The 20670-nt window shown below is 31.9% G+C and overlaps 1 protein-coding gene and 1 non-coding gene across 2 annotated transcripts in view; one reads left to right on the top strand and one right to left on the bottom strand.

Annotated features, from left to right (window-relative positions):
• Positions 1-20670, bottom strand: part of tkv (thickveins) — a 392745-nt gene that overhangs the window by 296827 nt on the left and 75248 nt on the right. The window lies entirely within an intron of this gene.
• On the top strand, positions 19972-20042 carry TRNAG-GCC (transfer RNA glycine (anticodon GCC)). The gene has a single exon. It is a non-coding gene; the product is annotated as a tRNA-Gly (tRNA).

Below are 20670 nucleotides of genomic sequence, written 5' to 3'. Positions count from 1 at the left end.
ATGTGACATATCTTCTAACTCCAATAGAATAAACTTTCGATAGAAAGTCTCCTTTTTACGGAATACGAAAGTATAGTTCTTGACATTTGGAGTAGTAAAAGAAGTCGATGGAAACTGAATTCTATTTCTCTTAACTATTCCTTGTTAAATCGAGTTTAGCGAGGAGACTTCCAACATCTTGAAAGAACTCTTATTTTTGCTGAATACATGTACTTTGTTGGTTTAAAAAGAAGAGATTGTTGTTAAGTTGTTATGAATATCTCAGACAACTTGAAGTTATATGCCAAGTTTAAACAAGAAGTGAATAAAATGCAGCATTTTTGAAATGCTGGAATAATGGAGAATGTCGCCACCAATCGTTCAAAAAAGGACTTTCTAAACTGATCTCAGTTAAAACTGGGCTTATGGAAGAACATTGACATTTTGAGAAGTCCAAGGAAACTGAGATTTTTTGTAGACTCTTCCTCGTTGAATCGGTTTTCCCGTGGAGACTTCCAAGATCTTAGAAGAATTCTCCTTTTTGAGAGATTTGAAAAATTTTAAGAATACCTCAGCCTACTTGAAGTTATCTATCTTCCAAGTTCAAACATCAACTATTTCACTTAAAAACTTTTTATGGAATGCTGGATATATGGAGAATGTCGCCACCAATCTATCGTTCAAAAAGGGACTTTTAAAACTGCTCAGGATATCCAGTTAATCCAGGATCTATGGAAGAAACTTTCAAAACTGATCTCAGTCAAACCAGAATCTATGGAAGAACACTCCTAGTCGTTGAAAACTTTGTGCATTTTATGGGTTCAAAAATGGGAAATATAGTTACTTACATTGACCTCCTTTCCTCCTTCAAAATACACAATCAATAAACCTTCACTCAGTCAGAAATTTAAAATGAATTCAGGCATTTTACTCCAATCCGAATACTTTTGTTACCCAATGTTCGAGTACTTTATTTTTGATAGCTGATGGTGTAAAGGAAAATTTTTCATTCTTAAAACATAAAAACGCATTTACTATATAGAGAACAAGTTCTAAACCAACAGGGCCTTAATGCTGTACCGCACATACCCAAACACACAGACACACACACATTAAAACTTAAAACGTAACGAATTTCTGAGCAATTGACCAAGACACATACTACGAACGAGTGAGTACACAGACGACGTGTGTCGCCACTTTGACGCCTTGCGGTAAAGTGTTCTTTCTTGCTGGCTTTAAAATAACAACAACAGCAGACCCTTTGCAAGCGATCGTCGTACAGGTTTTTCTCTAAAAAGCTTTTAACCTAAAACACAACCAAGCAACAAGCGTTTTATGGCCCAACCTGTCTGCCTAATAGTTGGCAAGACGTACTACTCGTCTGTCCTTTTATTATAAACGCCTGAATGCAGATTTTTAACAACAACAGCCTTTGGACAGCCTTCATTCGTGCTTTCGCTTCCTCTTCAATGGAGTTTCTTTTTTTTTTTGTATTTTTTGGGGATTTTCTTATGCAATATAAACCATAAACTTGGCCTTATTCTCTGCACTGGTACGTAAGAAATGAAAACCTACATCTTCCACCACACTGCCTACCCAAAAATTAAAACCAAATCTTCAATTTGTTCATACGTTCATTCGGCCGACATTCTTAATTAAAATCCACTCGCACACAGTCAGTCAACCAGCCAGCCATCCAGCCAAACCAATTCACTCACTCATTCAACTACGGCCGGCCGTGTTAAAAATTGTGTGTTTTTAATTAAAATGCTATCGGTTTTTGTCATGCCAGGCATTCGTTCCTTCTTTTTTTCTCTCTCTGCTTCCTTTATTTTTTAAGTATTTAATGCAGAATTTCAGATTTTGCCAATGCAACAATTATTTTCTTAACTGTTTTCTGAGGATTATTTCAGTTTTTTTATTTTGCCTTCAATTTCTTTAAGCTTCTGTTTTTATGTGAGATTTTATAAGAAAATTCTTTTCCATTTATTTAATTAAATTCTTCTTAAGAATTGTTTACGAAGCACTAAGATTTCACATGTATAATCTGCATTTTATGCGAACTTCTTTGGAATTGGATTTTGAAAAATCTTAAGGATTTTTGTTTCAGAAACACTTGCTGACTTTGAATGAACGAACGAACAAACGAACGAACTGTTTGAAGGTTGTACTGGTTGAAAAGTTTTGTGGCAACAAGTGAAATTTAAAGTGTTGGCTGTAAGAGTGACTTGAATAAAATGTCTTTGAAATTAAATAAAACAATTTTACTTATTATTACCAGGAGACTACTTAACTAAACATCTGGGTTGGACAAAAATTTATATCAATGACAACTGAAAGATTTATAAATGAACAAATTATAGATCATTTTAAATAAGATGAGATTTTCAAAGAGATTTCCTGGAGAAAATTCTCAATGCGATACAATTTTCTACAGCACTTTATCAATGCGATCAGATTTTCTGTAGAAAATTTTCTCTGGGAAATTTTCCAACGAAAATATATTTTCGATGTTTTCTATAGAAAATATCTGTGCGAAGTTTTCTATGTAAAAACATTGATGCGCTGTTTTCTATAAAAAACATCCAGATGTTTTAAAGAAAATATTTGAGCGATGTTTTCTATAGAAAATATCTATGCGATGTTTTGTATGGAAAATATATATGCGATGTTTTGTATGGAAAATATATATGCGATGTTTACTATGGAAAATGTTTATGCGATGTTTTCTAGAGAAAATGTCTATGCGAAGTTTTCTAGAGAAAATGTTTATGCGATGTTTTCTAGAGAAAATATCTATGCGATGTTTTCTAGAGAAAATATCTATGCGATGTTTTCTAGAGAAAATATCTATGCGATGTTTTCTAGAGAAAATATCTATGCGATGTTTTCTAGAGAAAATATCTATGCGATGTTTTCTAGAGAAAATATATATGCGATGTTATCTATAGAAAATATATATGCGATGTTTTCTATAGAAAATATCTATGCGATGTTTTCTATAGAAAATAACTATGCGATGTTTTCTATAGAAAATATCCATGCGATGTTTTCTATAGAAAATATCTATGCGATGTTTTCTAGAGAAAATGTCTATGCGATGTTTTCTAGAGAAAATGTCTATGCGATGTTTTCTATAGAAAATATGTATGCGATGTTTTCTATAGAAAATATGTATGCGATGTTTTTAATTAAAAATATCTGTGCGATGTTTTCTATAAAAAATATCTGTGCGATGTTTTCTATAGAAAATATCTGTGCGATGTTTTCTATAGAAAATAGCTATGCAATGATTTCTATTGAAAATATCAATGCGATGTTTTCTATAGAAAATATCTATGCGATGTTTTCTATAGAAGTTGTCTTTGCGATGTTTTCTATAGAAATTGTCTATGCGATGTTTTCTATAGAAATTATCTATGCGATTTTTTGATATAAATTATTCATGTTATGTTTTTGATATAAATTGTTTATGCGATGTTTTTGATAGAAATTGTCTATGCGATGTTTTTGATAGAAATTGTCTATGCGATGTTTTTGATAGAAATTGTCTATGCGTTGTTTTCTATAGAAAATATATATGCGATGTTTTGTATATAAAATATCTATGCGATGTTTTCCATAGAAAACATCTATGCTATGTTTTCCAAAGAAAAATGTCTATAGAAAATATCTAAGCGATGTTTTCCAAAGAACATGGTCTATAGAAAATATCAGTGCGATATCTGTGCGATGTTTCTATAGAAAATATCTGCAAAAGTTTTCTATAGAAAATATCCGTGTGATATTTTCTACTGAAAATGTCTGTATGCTGTTTTCTATAGAATATTTCTGGACGATATTTTATTTCGAATTCGATGCATTTATTTCGAATTTTGCAAAAACTGTATCTGCCATGATTATGTATTAGTTTTTGTTAAATTATTTTTATTTTTTGTTTTCTAAATTCTCGGAATTTTATTCAAAAGCAATTGATACCTATTGAAATTGAAATTTTTCCATAAACAAATAATTATTTATTTATTTGTACATTTCAAAACCGCAAATGAAAAAGATTTATGAGCAAAGTTTTCAACAAAAGGCTTCCCAAAAAAAGGATGCCAAAAAATGTTAAATTTTTTTGAAGAGAAAAATAAAAAAGAAACCCTTGTTTATTGTCATCTTACGACAATGTCAGTAACAGACAAAACATATAAAACTGAAATTCACACCATTCCAAAACAACAAACGATTGACAGTTTTATTATTGTCGGTGAAGATCATCATTTATTGTATATTTTTATATTCGTTTTAGAATACGAATAAGAATTCCAACACGAAAATATATGTATTTTTGAAAAAAGAAATCGTTTTTATTTCAAGATGATTTCTGGTTAAAAAGATTATAATCATTTGATTATTTCAACACTTTTCTTCACACCTCTGGAAGAAAGAAATCAAGTTTTATAAGAAAACCAAGTAAAGAATATAAAGAGTTCAAACACAATGGTAGCTAAACTATAAAAGGAACCGACTGCAATACTTTAAAAATGTCAGAGAAATATAAGCCTAAAAACCAGCTAAAGAAGAGTAAAGACCAGCAAAAGTTTTAAGTGTTGGAATGCCTGCTGCGCTTACAATACGTGCACGCACACTGTTATTTTCTCTGGTCATCATTTGAATCATTCTTTTTTTGGTGGTTTAAACTTGCGGCCATCCATTTAGCCAGTCAGTCACACACATTTTTTTTCTTTTTCATTTCTCAGTGCAGCCAGCATTCAGTACTAGTTAGTCAGTCTTTGGCTTAGACTAAGCCGTGTTAAAATACTTAAAAATAAAAAAAAAAACCTTAATAACCAGTGGCAGTAAATGCAACAATTTTTATGTAATTTTGATTATAGGGCTCGTAGTCTGGCTGTTAAATAATCTTGACGGCAATGAAATTAAAATAATCACCTTCATTAATATAAATTCAAAACAGAAAGAGAGTGAAGACGAACGAACTGTGAACTGGCTAATGGGTTACAAGCAATCAAATGTTAAAACATCTGGCATTTGAGAGAAATTTATTAAGATCAGCCTAAACGTTTTTGTTTTTAAAAGTTCTATTTAACCTAAAGATCAGTTATTAAAATTTCAATTTCGCAGTTTTATTTTTTTAACAAACGAAGTAATGGATTTTGTAACTCTACTGTTAAGGAAGCTGGCTTTACACCTTGAAAATTCTACAGTAAAGGAAGCTGGCTTTACACCCTGACTGGGTTAGCATTGCTTACCTTTTCGTTACTAAAAAAATGTATCGATTCACTGAGATGTTATGGATTTTGAAACTCTTCAGTTAAGGAAGCTGGCTTTACTCCTTGACAGAGGTAGCTTTGTTTGAAAAGATCTGAATGTTAAAATTCTACAGTTAAGCAAGCTGACATTACACCCTGGCTGAGTTAGCATTGCTATCGTTTCACTAAGAAGTTATGGATTTCGAAACTCTTCAGTTAATTAAGCTGACTTTACACCCTAACTGAGTTAGCATTTCTTATAAAGGATCAATATTCCCCTTTCAAAGATCTTTACTTAAACAAACATAATGAATTTTATTAACAACAGCTGCATATTTTCCAACATAATCAATATCTCCCCAAAAAATACATTCTAATTACAGTCAATATTATGCCTTTTATGTAAAAAAAAAACTAAAAGTTTATTTTCTTAAGTTCAAAATGATGTTTGCCCAAGACTACGTGTTGCAGCAAAAACCGCAAACAAAAAATATAAAAAAACAAACAATGTTGCCACCAACAAGTCTGAAAAACAATAAAAAAAACCAAGCAACACTACAAAAGAACTTTTGCCGCCAACACAATTCATACAAGAAAATGTGACTTTTGGCACATAAAAATTGAGAATTTATTTGTGGTTCCTTTTAATGAACAGAAAAAAAATTAAATAAAATCTTGTACAAATAAAATTTACAACATTAACAGGCAAAGTAAATGTAAATAAAATTAATAATGTGAGGTTATGTGAGGTTGGGTTAAATTCAGACACCTAGAACTAAACAAACGAGGGGAATATTATTATAAATGAAAAAGGCTTAAATATGGCTGATTCATGAGGTAGTTCGCTCACTGAAAGCAAGTAATCAAGAAGAAACTATATGATTCCTTTTCGCCAAGACCAGACACTGAGATTGAAATATTGGAGAGATCAGTGCTTGAACCAAATTTTCGCATTCCCAATAATAATAAGATAGATCGCCCAGTATATGTTTGTCCAACAATCTATGCCTTATTATAACAGTAAGACTTTAGCAGAGATTCTCCAGAAGTTTTTCAGGTTATCTGCTGGGACAAAATAGTTGAAAGGTTGAAAGTTCAACTACGCTTGCATGTTTACCGATCGTGCAATGAATGACCTTGAATTGACCTTCTGTTTTATATACCAGACTTAAAACATAGTTTTTTATTTATAAAATCTTTTAAGATCGCTAAAATCTGTGTAAAATAAGTTCTAGGTGTTTTCCAATAAAACTGACCACTAAAATAACACCAACATCATGAACACCTTAACGAGTGCACAAAACAACCTTCAGGCTTCAGTTAAAAAGTAAGTCAGTAAATGAAATATGAAACTTCCCCCAAAAAGAATTGACAAAAAAATGTGGCGACCATAAAAAACTATGGTAATTTGATCTGGGAACTTTTAATAGGGTTTCCCAAATTGATATTTCTTCTAAAAATCAGAAAAAAAAACAAAAACTTCAGTTTTAATGACACATACCTATGAAAATTAACTATGACATAACTTAAATGACTCCCCATGAATTTAATTAGGGTCCCCTGTTGTCTATGTAAACGTGTTAGTTAACTGATCATTTTAGCCAAAACAAAGGAACAAAAATAAAAAATATGATATGTTTTCTATAGAAAATATCTATCTTTGCGATGTATACTATGGTAAATATCTATGCGATGTTTTCTGTAGAAAATATCTATACGATGTTTTCTATAGAAAAATATTTATGCGATGTTTTCTATAAAAAATATGTATACGATGTTTTCTATAGAAAATATCTGTACGATGTTTTCTATAGAAAATATCTGTACGATGTTTTCTATAGAAAATATTTGTGCGATGTTTTCTATAGAAAATATCTGTGCGATGTTTTCTATAGAAAATATCTGTGCGATGTTTTCTATAGAGAATATCTGTGCGATGTTATCTATAGAGAATATCTGTGCGATGTTATCTATAGAGAATATCTGTGCGATGTTTTCTATAGAAAATATCTGTACGATGTTTTCTATAGAAAATATCTGTACGATGTTTTCTATAGAAAATATCTGTACGATGTTTTCTATAGAAAATATCTGTACGATGTTTTCTATAGAAAATATCTGTACGATGTTTTCTATAGAAAATATCTGTACGATGTTTTCTATAGAAAATATCTGTACGATGTTTTCTATAGAAAATATCTGTACGATGTTTTCTATAGAAAATATCTGTACGATGTTTTCTATAGAAAATATCTGTACGATGTTTTCTATAGAAAATATCTGTACGATGTTTTCTATAGAAAATATCTGTACGATGTTTTCTATAGAAAATATCTGTACGATGTTTTCTATAGAAAATATCTGTACGATGTTTTCTATAGAAAATATCTGTACGATGTTTTCTATAGAAAATATCTGTACGATGTTTTCTATAGAAAATATCTGTACGATGTTTTCTATAGAAAATATCTGTACGATGTTTTCTATAGAAAATATCTGTACGATGTTTTCTATAGAAAATATCTGTACGATGTTTTCTATAGAAAATATTTGTACGATGTTTTCTATAGAAAATATCTGTGCGATGTTTTCTATAGAAAATATCTGTGCGATGTTTTCTATAGAAAATAGCTGTACGATGTTTTCTATAGAAAATAGCTGTACGATGTTTTCTATAGAAAATATCTGTGCGATGTTTTCTATAGAAAATATCTGTGCGATGTTTTCTATAGAAAATATCTGTGCGATGTTTTCTATAGAAAATATCTGTGCGAAGTTTTCTTTTAGAAAATATCTGTGCGATGTTTTCTATAGAAAATATCTATGCGATGTTTTCTATAGAAAATATCTGTGCGATGTTTTCTATAGAAAATATCTGTGCGATGTTTTCTATAGAAAATATCTGTGCGATGTTTTCTATAGAAAATATCTGTGCGATGTTTTCTATAGAAAATATCTGTGCGATGTTTTCTATAGAAAATATCCATGCGATGTTTTCTATAGAAAATGTCTATGCGATGTTTCCTATAGGAAATGTCTATGCGATGTTTCCTATAGGAAATATCAATGCGATGTTTTCTATAGGAAATGTTTATGCGATGTTTTCTATGGAAAACATTTATGCGATGTTTTCTCTAGAAAATAACTATGCGATGTCTTTTATAGAAAATAACTATGCGATGTCTTTTATAGAAAATAACTATGCGATGTCTTTTATAGAAAATAACTATGCGATGTTTTTTTATAAAAAATATGTATGCGATATTTTCTACAAAAAATATCTGTGCGATGTTTGCAAATAAAATATATATGCGATGTTTTCTGTACAAAATATCTATAGAAAACATCGCACAGATATTTTCTATAGAAAACATCGCACAGATATTTTTAATTAAAAACATCGCATAGATATTTTCAATAGAAAACATCGCATAGATATTTTTAATTAAAAACATCGCAGAGATATTTTTTATTAAAAATATCGCATAGATATTTTCTATAGAAAACATCGCATAGATATTTTCTATAGAAAACATCGCATAGATATTTTCTATAGAAAACATCGCACAGATATTTTCTATAGAAAACATCGCACAGATATTTTCTATAGAAAATATCGCATGGATATTTTCTATAGAAAACATCGCACAGATATTTTCTATAGAAAACATCGCACAGATATTTTCTATAGAAAACATCGCACAGATATTTTCTATAGAAAACATCGCAGATATTTTTAATAAAAAACATCGGATAGATATTTTCAATAGAAAACATCGCATAGGTATTTACTTTAGAAAATATCGCATAGAATAATATTTTCCATAGAAAACATCACATAAATATTTTCTCTTGAAAAACATCGCATAGATATTTTCTAAAGAAAACATTGCAAAATTTTTTAAATATTTTTTTTTAATAATTTATTTTTTGTAGTCAATAAAAAGAATTTCATTTGGTTTATTTCAAATTCAAATTTACCAACATTTTGTTGCTTCCCTATTTCTTTCATCATTCTTATCTGACCTAAATAATTGATTTACATTTGAAATTTATTTATTTTTAAACAAGTATAATGAACTTTCAACTAAAATTGATTTCATTGTCCCCAAAAAGGGACATTTGATACTTTGTACACAGTCCACACACACAAGAATTAAAGAAGACAAACAGACTCTAGCAACAGACAGGGAAGGAATATCAGTTTCATTATTGACTCGTGTTCTAAGTTGACATCATCCAAACAACTAACCACCAACCAACCCTATAAGATATTTGGTATCAACATCTTATCTGTGGCCTATATAGATGAATTCACACAACTTGCCACTGATTTTTTTTGTTTTAATCTTAAATACTTAATTTTTTTTATATTTTCAGTTTGGTCTTGTATTTATTTAATTTTTTGTTTTGGTCTCAGTTTCATTTTCATCTTGTTATCTTTTGAATGGCTTGTAATAAAAATATGTAATAAAATCGATTTTTATATTCACGATTTTCATAAATTTCATATTTTTATCACAATTTTAACTTGAAGTTGACAGTAAGTGTTTTTTTGTGTCTGTTTAACAAAATGTAGTTACTTTTTTTTGTATTTTAAACATAAAATGTAGGATTTCCTTGAATGTGGTTTATTTTTTTGTATGTGTTTGGGATTATTAAATATTGAAAATATTTTATTAAATAAAGAAAGAAATCTAAACAATTGTTAAGGTTTTATGTAAATTCGCTTTTTAAGTATATTTTTATTTAAAAATATTTAAACACTTATTAGTTATTAAAATCCTAATTAATGGGAAATAAAAAGTGTAACATTTTAATGATCAAATTAATAAAATAATGTAAGAGAGCTATATTCGGCTCTAACGAATTTAATATACCCTTCCCCTAGTGTTTTTTCTTATCATATCTCATGCATTTGCGGACCGATTTTCAATATCAAAATTCCGGAACGTATTGTTCCGAAAAATATCTTGGGACCTTCAGAAAGTTAGTTTCAACCGACTTTCGGACAGTTAAACCTCATTATATCAACTTTCCTATCAATAAGGATGCATAATTCATGTGAGAAATTTATTCAGAAACATGCAAACACTCCTAACAATCTTTGTTAGTTACTCCCTCGCATAATAATTTATTATTCCTTTGAAAGTCTGACTCAAATCTAACCACCATCTAATAGTTTCTTTATAAAAATATAAAAAACTATTCAAGGAATTTCAATTCCAAACTGAATCTCACGTTTGCTCTGGACTCCAACATACATAGCTCATCACAAATTTCCTTCTTTCAAGCAAAAACCCTTTTTTTCTTCTTCCACAAAATGTTATTTATGATTTAACCATAATTTTAAAGAATTTATTTTTATTTCTACAACTGACTGACTGTTTTTTACCTGTTAACCACAAACATAACGAACGCATAATGTTTGCAAAAATTTTTTTTCTGTGTCACACTCAATTAATGTGCGCGCGCGCAACCACCAAAAGCTCTTGAAGAGATGATGCGCGACAACGTAGGCAGCTTTTCAAGAACAGCGCAAATGAAATTGGAAAAAAAACACGCGTACGTTGCCACAAGAAGCAAAAAAACTACAACAACAAAAAGGTGCAATGTGGGCAGCTTGCACACTTTTTGAAAAATTGAAAAAAAAAAAAACTCAAAGAGTTCTGAAAAGGAGAATTTATGGTTTTAAAGTGTACGGTACGTAAGTATTTATGTATTTATATCAAGCGCAGTTTTTGAAAGAATGAGTTCTGAAAAAGTTAAGGACTCGAAAGATCTGAATTAAAACTTTAGAAATAAAATCCATGAAACTCGATATGTTAATTACGAAGGTGGGTCAAAAAGTCCATGCCCTTTTGAATGAAACACAGTTTTTTGGATAAAAAATTATTTAATTTTTCAACACGTTTCTCCAATTTTTTTATCCCTTCCAAAAAATAATATATTTCGAGGTCATAAAAATAGGTATTTTTTGTTGTAGTCAAATCTCTTTCCGCCGAAACATTGCTTCAGGTTTGGAAACAAGAAATAGCCACTCGGACCTAAATCCGGAGAATAGGGCGAAAGAGAGAGCATTTCGTAGCCTAATTCATGTTTTTTGCCATGGAAACTGCACATGTGTGTATCCTTTTGTGCACCCGATTGTGCAGCCATTTTGCGGAAAGCTTTCTCATACCCAAGTGTTCATTCAAAATTGAAACCACTGAGCCATGTGAAATGCCTATGGCTTCCACAATCTCTCGCACTTTCAATCTCCCATCGGCCAATACCATATCGTGAATTTTTTCCTCATTAGTGGTCCAGAATGTTCGGTATCTTCCGTGCTTGTACAGCCTCAACGAAATTCAGCACACCACTTCTTTACAATTGATATTGATGATCCAGAGTTCCCACAGTATTTATCAAGCTTAGTCTTGGTGTGAGTGATGGTTTTTTTCCGGAAAAAAGAATGCTTAATGATGAGATAAAATTCATTTAATCCAATTTCTCCTCAAGTCACGAGTAGAGATGCCAAACGGGGAATCCCGTTCCTGAAAATCCCGGGGTTTTCGGGATTTCTTAAATTCCGAAGCCCGACATTTTTTAATTTTAAATCCCGTGATTTTCCAAATCCCATTTTTCATAAATAAATAGGGGAAATTGTCATTTTAGTGTGCCTTTTTCATGCATTTTGACATTCTACATGCCCGAATATCGCAAAGTGATATTCAGCAAAGTTGTGAAGCGCAACTCATGCTACAACATAGTTAATAAAGGAAAATCAATTCTTCATCTTTTTTTGTAAGTTATCTAACAAAATCAATTGAAATCCTCTTCAAACAAAATTGATTTTATCTCAGATGAGGAGCTCGAACAAAATGAAAATATTTCGATTGCTCAAAGGCTAAAAGATATTATTAATAAATGTAAAAAACCCAAATAACAATAAAGAAACCAAGTTATAATGTAGATTTGCAACTTGCAAAAGAAATAGAGCACTTTATTTCTGAAGGAACAAGAGGACAATACTTGCAGATTTGTTATCAGTATTTGCAAACGGTTTTGCCAATTTGAAAGCTGTTTTTCGGCAGCAGCATATGTCGGAAAAAAAATTCGTTCCAGAATGGCAGACGAAACCATGGATGCAATAGTTTTAGTGTCTAATAAAAATTAATTGCTAAATAAAAAATTTACTTTCAAAAGACATAATTATGTACGTTTCATTCTTATAATTTTCGGGATTTTAGATTTACCGAAAATCCCGAAACCTCTGGTCGGGATTTCGGGTTTCTTTACCAAATCCCGATACCCCGGATTTTCAGAAATCAGTCCCGATTAGCATCTCTAGTCACGAGGTATTCTGCTATCAATGTCTATAAAACACAATCTAAATTACTCAGCTTGATGAAATTTTGACAGGAGTCAACTGACAGATGCCTGTTGACAGAATCCGTGTTGGCTATTCAGTTAAGAGCCGGGAAATTAAAAAAGTCACAGACTAATTGACCCACCCTCGTACTTCGTTTACAACTTAATCGCTATGTCCGAGAGTTCCATTGAATCACAACAAAATAGCCAATGGAAATTTGTCTTAATTAGAATTAGAAATTAGAAATTATTATGGTCGCTTTCCAAAGGAAGGAAAAAACTCACTCATAGAATGCATATTTTCTATTAAATTCTATCTTATACGATAATACATTTTCGTTTAGTAGTCCAATGTACCAGATCTCAGAACCTTTGTTATGTTTGACTACTGGCATTTTAGCGAATAAGTAATGTTTCAGAAAATTAAGTAAAACTCCTTAGATTATGAAGAGTTAACGTGATGTAATCGTTTGCTAATTCCTTGGGCTTATTCTGACGTTTTGCTGGTCATTATAGTTTTGTAGTATTTCAATTAAAGATTAACCCTTTAATAATATCAAGGAAGATCTTCTCATTTCCACCTTAAGTCTATATTTTAGATACTTTTGTTTATACGCTCTAACGATCCTACTTTTGTCTCCACTGATTGCGCAACCGACTGCTTCAATTGCTCTTGACATATCAAAAACTAGTAGAATCATCTATTAGATTCTCCATTTACAATATTCACAGCTTTCCGAATGGAATCTAAATAATTACGTTTAAGAAATATGAAATTTCCAGATCTTCTGATGACTTCAAATCAAATAGAGTAGATCTTTCAGGCGGAGATACTGAAGATCGTGGAGGCAGAGAAAGATTCTATAAAATGGAAATATTAGCAATTCTGTCACTACCCTGAGGGCAATTTGTGTCAATTGTTTTAAACGAACTAGTCTCGTGATATGTAAAAATAGGACATTTTACTTCACTTGTACAATTTATAAATTGTCAACTATTTCATTAATGAATTTTAAACAAATCTGGTAAAAATATTTTAATAAATTTTAATGACCAGTATTAAAATATCCAAAACAGAACAAATGCTTTTGGTTAGTTCCGTGATCTATCACAAAATGCTTAAATGGTGTCAATTTACCCCCTCTTAGGACATCGCCATGTTAAAGTGACAGGTCCCCTTCATATAAAGCGTCTGAACTAGAACCGGTCCCTATCACTTTGGAACTAGTCACGTGACAAGTTTTGTGTTAGTTCCTGTTCCCCTAGGGTATACTTGGACTCTACTTCCTCTATTCTTGTCCGTTAATTTAAGGAAAACTGTCTAGCGCAGGCCGTTTATTGGGTATCTACAGTAAGTGTCTGGGAAACTATTCAACGCAGACTCTGCGACTCTGCATATAACTGATGATAGATGATGTAAATTGGATAACTGTAGAGGAATATACGTGGCCCGTAGATAACCAGAAATGTTCTGTAGAACTTATACATCGTAATCAGAGATACAATACAAGGCTGATTGCAGACTCAAATTCTCTTTCAAATAATATTACAGATGTTGCCAGGATCCTGGAATAGACGAGTTAGAGTGTCGTATTTTCTGAAAATGTCCTATATTTGCTAGATTTTGGACGATCAAAGGTAACGATAGATATGTCAATGATTATCGTGTGTACCTACCGATAATTGCAAATCGGGGAATCTTCGAACATTGACTGCATGGATTCTTCCATAGCTAGTCAATGAGCAAAGCCTAGGACAATTATCAAAGCAGCAGCGACCAGCATGGTAAACCAGTCCTATATTATGGTCTCTGACTATAAAAGCTCCCAGCCGATAAATGTCATAGTGTGTGGTTTTCACCTTGACCTCAACCGAGAGCCAAGCCCAACAGCCATTATGTCAGGAATACCACCACTCCAATACATTTCCTAAGCACTAAGCCAATTGCATTTTGCTATTGATTAATTGCTTTGATGAGTCAGCAACAGAACTTAGGAAGATACATTTGGTTCCCCAAAGTTTGCCTCTAGCACAAATATCAAAAAGTGACCTCACCTATGATCCAGACATGACAAAGTCCTGAAGCTCACTAGATCCAAACTGCACCATATAGAGACTATGGCCAGCTGCGAGTTTAAAATAAACTCTTTCTAGAAATGGTGTCAGTGCACGCCGAAACTCCAGCATAAATTCAAGGTGTGGAAAGTTCACCAAGATGCCCAACCATGCCCCAAAAGGGGCAAAGTTAACGACAGTAACCTCAATACCTTGACCTAACAATATAATTTCGAGTGGTCACTTTAACCAACCAAGATAAGTCCCCGTCACTAGATCTATTATTGAAGTTTTAATCTGCACTCCTGCAGATAGTGTCTCTAATATGAAAGGTGTTGCACTCATTCTTGTTCGTCTTCGTTCACACATCAGTTACAATCCATTCGTTCCGATATACATATGTCCAAACATACAATGCCCAGTGAGTATACCAATAAGAAGTCTAATCGAGTTATTATCAAAAAAGCCAACAGAGTCCTTATCATTTACCGTGTCAATTAGAGACAAAGCATTTAGGTTATTCAATAATGAGTTCCATATCTTTTAACGTCCGTTCATCAATAATATTCAATGTCGTAACCAAGGCGATATGAATGTCCCTGAATTTTCCAAGTGGGGCTGGGAATAAATGCAATTGTGAAAGGCAGAGAACACATTTCGAGCTTATTATGTAGGAGTTGAGAGCCTTACTAGACCCATGCATATCTGTTAACGGAGACATCAATTTTCGACGACCCGAGATTAAATTCTCGAATTATTCTCACGGCCATATCGATGGTTTAACTTTGCCTGTCTGCAGCTAACCGACAGTGTTATAAGGAAAACAGTATCGTCTGCATATGCGACTATCTAGAGTGCCTAGAGCTGCGGTCCTAAACCCAGAGAGAGTCATTATCATGTCAACTTCAACAGAAATCATTAAAATTAATTGAAACTCCAACAGCTCTAAAGAGTACTATCTATTGATATTTATTTAATTGGAAGTACACTCGAGGAAATTGCTTGGATTGATTGTTAATCTCCGACGAGTTGGGTTGAATCCAAGTTCGTTTGCAGTTATGAAACATTACTTTGATATGATTAGGCTATACTGATTGATATCATCTGTAAGCAAGTAAGCTCTGTTCAATGACCTTATGGTTTGTCATCAAATATTCCTTATTAGGAGCTTTTATTTCCCTTGGAGAATCTTACTACTAGGAATATTCCTATTTAGAGTTAAGTTATTCTTCAGTTTGTGATCAAAAATGCATGTTTGGAATATTTTATTTCCCTAGAGATTTTCACCTCTTGAACTATTCCTTATTCTTAGTCATGTTGTATTGAATCCAATATAGTGTTTCTTGTCTAGACCCATTAATTTTCAGTCAGCACTTTTTAACTTAATGTGCGATCGGTTTGAAAATTTAGATTTCAGTGTGATAAAGTTTACGAACTTAGAGCAGAACATTTCTTTAAAACGATCACACTCCTTTAAATACACCTCCTTCTAACGACCACAAAATCATTCACTTCAAAGTTTGCATTGGTGTGTCTTTCGGTCGGGGTAGATCAGTCTGTTTGAGCTGTAAATACAACAAACAAAAACTAAACAAAAAAAACAATTTTATTTTCATTTTCGGATTCATATAATGATTCAGTTTATTGTCTGTCTGTTGGTTTATGGTCGCCGATCGCTATAGACCAACATTATTCCATACAATTTAGTTCTATGCAGTTAGTTTAGTTCTCGCTCTGTCTCTCTCTCTGTTTCCACTGCTGCATTTAGATGCCGCAATAAAGCTGGCCGCAAAAGGCAACGTTTAGTTGTGTGTAAACAGCCAGCCAAGCGGTATTAACGTTTGATGTTGTTATTGTTTGTTGGTTTATTTATGCTAGAATACGAAATAAATGAATAAATGACTGACTGAACGTCTGGTTGGCTGGCTGACTGGCTGGCTGGTTGGTTGACTAGAAGTATGAATAAAAAATAAGACGACGGTTTTACACTTTTGTTACCATTTTAATTTATTTTTCTTGTACGTTTTTCAACATTAACACTTCAAATAAATAAACAGAATAAGTATAAGCAACGTACGCATTCAAAAAGCCACCAAATTGGACAAAAGCCCACAAAATTCATGTGAGGGATGGCATAGCTCATTAAGAGAAGCATGACTTCTTTATACATTACCTAACAGTAATAATAGTTTTTTTTAGTTGTCGTCATTTACACCTGCATAAATCTTTTCAAGTTAATTTATGTTTAAATTAAATTTAAATAAAAAATAGTTGAGCAAATAAAACGTATTGATTAAAAACTGCCACCACCTACGTTATGAAATTAAATTAGTTTTTATTTGAATATTTTTATTTTAATTTATTTCCAATTAGAAAAATATATTTATATTTTTATTATAATTCTTTAAATTATAATACTTAATCAGCTTATGAATATAAAAATTGCATTTATTATCAACAAGATGATATTTTTCAACTTATATTCGTATTTAACATGAAATAACATATGAAAAGTTTTTAATGAATCAGAGATCTTTTTTTAATCCTCTTAAAAATTAAATCTAGATACATGTGATTTGGTATGTTGGTGTTTTTTATATTTATGGCAGGCAGTAAAATCTTTGAAAGGAAATATTTTTTATTTATGCACAAAATTTAAAAAAAAACAAAGATGAGCAAGATTATTCATGCCAGAAGTGTCTTGGCTAAGATGAAATATGTATACCCTACTAAAGATTTAATACCGCTGCGGGAAACTAGTACCTTGAACACTTCCCAGCAGTTCTAGGAGACTATCCCGAACTACTGATTTTACCTGTCATTTAGGGTAACAACTGGTTACACAACTAACTACGAGACAAGTTATGTCCTAAGCAGGGGCTTAATGGACCCTTTTTGATTACAATGAGACTGTCCGATAGCTAGTCCACGCTAATCAACGCTTTGGATTCACATAGCGGTAACATAGGGAAGCTAATTGACCTCAAGACAGTTCAATAACCAATTGCTTGTAAACAAACCCGACAACACTCCAATAGATAACTTCTGGTGGGTAAAATAACTCCTACAGCTAAACGGCAATAGTTTTTGTGATAAGGAACTCAATGTCGTCAGCAGATACGACTATCTAGAGTGCCTAGAGTGGCGATCCTAAACCTTGAGAGAAAAGGCACAAAAGGGTCATCCTCATCATGTCAATTAAAACTTCAACATAGTAGTTTTTCCAACAGCTCTAAAGAATACTTTCCATTGATCTTTTTTTATCTGGAAGTAAACTCAAAAAATTGCTTGGATTGTTCCTTAATTTCCGACAATTTGGGATGACAATCCATGATCGTTTGCAGTTATAAAACATTACTTTTGATATGATTAGCCTATATTGATTGATATCATCTAGAAGCAAGTAAGCTCTATTAAATTACCTTCCCCCAACAACTCTCCAATAGATAACTTCTGGTGTTTAAAATAACTACTTTCTAAAGCATGGTACTAAAATAAACATTTAATGTGACTACATTCTTGGTTACTTAGAGATACTAAAGTGACAATTGATTAATAAGAATGTACAATTTGTACAATATAAAACCAGTTTGTATGTATTACTCATAAATAAAGTGCAGTACAAAATCAATATTTAAAGTGTCTACATTCTAGATTACTTAGAGACACTTTAGTGACAATTGACTCCACTTTAGATTACCTGGGATGTATAAAGTAACCAATTGAATTCTATCTTGGACAAATAACCCAAAATATATAAATTGGAGTCAGCCAAATAATCAAACATTAATGACAATTGCTGTATATAAGGGATAAATTGACTACAGGCGGCTTTTTTGGCCGCAACTGCACATAAAAGGTGTTTTTTAAGCCCAATAGAACTTTAATTTGTAAAAAATAAGACAAAAAAAGTAAATTTTAATCTCAAAAATTAACATTAACATTTGAAAATGATTGCGGGCCACCGCAGCTAATCTTGACGAAGCGCATTCTGGACGTCCAATTTTGGGTAAATTTTTCAAGCATTGTAGGCGGTATGTCACGAATAACCCGGTCTTCAAGGCATTTCAGAGAGACTTCAGGTGGCCCCACAGGAAATAATCAAGTGGTGTCAAATCGCACGACCTTGGAGACCAATGTACAGGTCCATTTCTAGAAATCAAGTTATCGCCAAATTTTTACTTCAATGGCTGAGGTCGCCATATGGACATCCTGTTGAAATCCCATCTTGCCCGGATCAATGTCATCTATATTTTCAAACAAAAAATCATTGATCATGGTGTGACATTGACCGTAAAGCTCCGTCCTCATTTTTGAAGAAATAAGGTCCGATCATGCCACCAGTGTGTAAAACCCAGCAAACGGTACATTTTTGTGGACGTAATAGAGTCTGTAGGGTCTGTTGTGGATTGGTCTCACTCCTTATGCGGCAATTTTGATTATTAACAAACCCGTTAAGCTTGCCCAGATGGACGATTAAGTTGCGCGACTTTCAATTTAAATTAAATTTTATATTCGCTCAGTTTTTGTTTACAAATCTCTTTACAACCTTGCAATGTGCAGCCAGGGTGCAACTTAAAGTGCCACAGACTGAATAAGATATCTATCTTTGCAGCTAAAGATCATCCTGTTTTCCCTTTAATTCTCTAAGTTTTTATTCAACAAAACATATCGGTCCTATTTCAAATACGGTGCTATTACTAGAATATATTTAATATCTGTGGCATATCTACATCTGTGGTATAAATGAATATGGTATTTGAAACATAAATGGGTTCAGTGTCCTATCTCTTCCGAGCAAGTCCGTATAACTCCCGCTTACATTGCACAAGTGGAATATCAATCATCATAGTGTGCATTAATTGGACAACACATACATATGTCGAGTAGGAAACATCCCCTGCATGTGCCAGGCAGATCAAAATATCTTAAGAAGAGTTAAATATCAGTAATTGCTGAAAGAAATTAACTAGGATATTTCCACTTCGTAAGAAACAACTCCAAAGTTAAATGTGCAAAATTAAGATTTTCCATTTATAATATTTTGGGCAACATTAAACTTTTTAATTAAAACAATTTGTTATAGAAAATTTAATAAATTCAATAAATTTTATATTGTAAATACACATTAAACAAGTGAATTAATTAAAAAAAAAAAAACATGCAACTCTATTGAAAGATTGCTGCAAAAGATGTCAAACAGTTCATACTACAGCTGTCATACATGTTTTTAATTGTTTAGCTATTAATAGAGATAAAACCCGATAAGCAACGAAACACAATTGACAAAAGCAACCAACAAATTTTAGCTGGAAAACCAACACAAGCATCGGTGGTTCAGTGGTAGAATGCTCGCCTGCCACGCGGGCGGCCCGGGTTCGATTCCCGGCCGATGCAATACAATTTTTTTTATTTTTTTTTATTTTGTTTTATTTTTTAAATTTAAAAATAATTAATGTTTATTAAAATTTATTAGATGTGTGGATTTGCTAATTAAGAAACTAAACAAAAGTAATTGAAAACGGCCGTTGGACCTTTTTAAGAAATTAATTATATATGTTTTTTATTGCATCTCTTTAAAACTAGTCCTTATTATTTTGTAATTTCGCTTCAAAACTCCCTCTGTTTTATACTTAATAAAGCCTGTAATACCCCCAAATATTAATCACACCGATTACCATTTTAAAATTTATGTTATTATAAGCTCTCATATATTTTTTTGTAGATATGATATAAAATTTGGTATTTATGACTTTAAGTAGATTTCAAATTTCTGTCAATAAATTAACAATTTTAATCAAAACAAAGAAATACGAAACAAAAACTAATAAAATCTCTTAAATAAGCAGATGAAAGCATGTCATAAATATTAAGATTTGTAGAAGAATTAATAAGAAAGAAAAAAATAATAATGAAGTTATTTTAGTGAATCAACAGCAACGAATTCCAGCTCCCTTTTAAGACAATAATGACAATTCGCGAAGGTACTTTAAAACGCCCAAAATGAAGAGCAAACTGTTGTCTA

The sequence above is a fragment of the Calliphora vicina genome, chromosome 2 (assembly GCF_958450345.1).
Source record: "Calliphora vicina chromosome 2, idCalVici1.1, whole genome shotgun sequence".
Taxonomy (NCBI): domain Eukaryota; kingdom Metazoa; phylum Arthropoda; class Insecta; order Diptera; family Calliphoridae; genus Calliphora; species Calliphora vicina.
The sequence above is the reverse complement of the archived record's forward strand: the minus strand, read 5'-3'. Positions and strand labels throughout refer to the sequence as shown.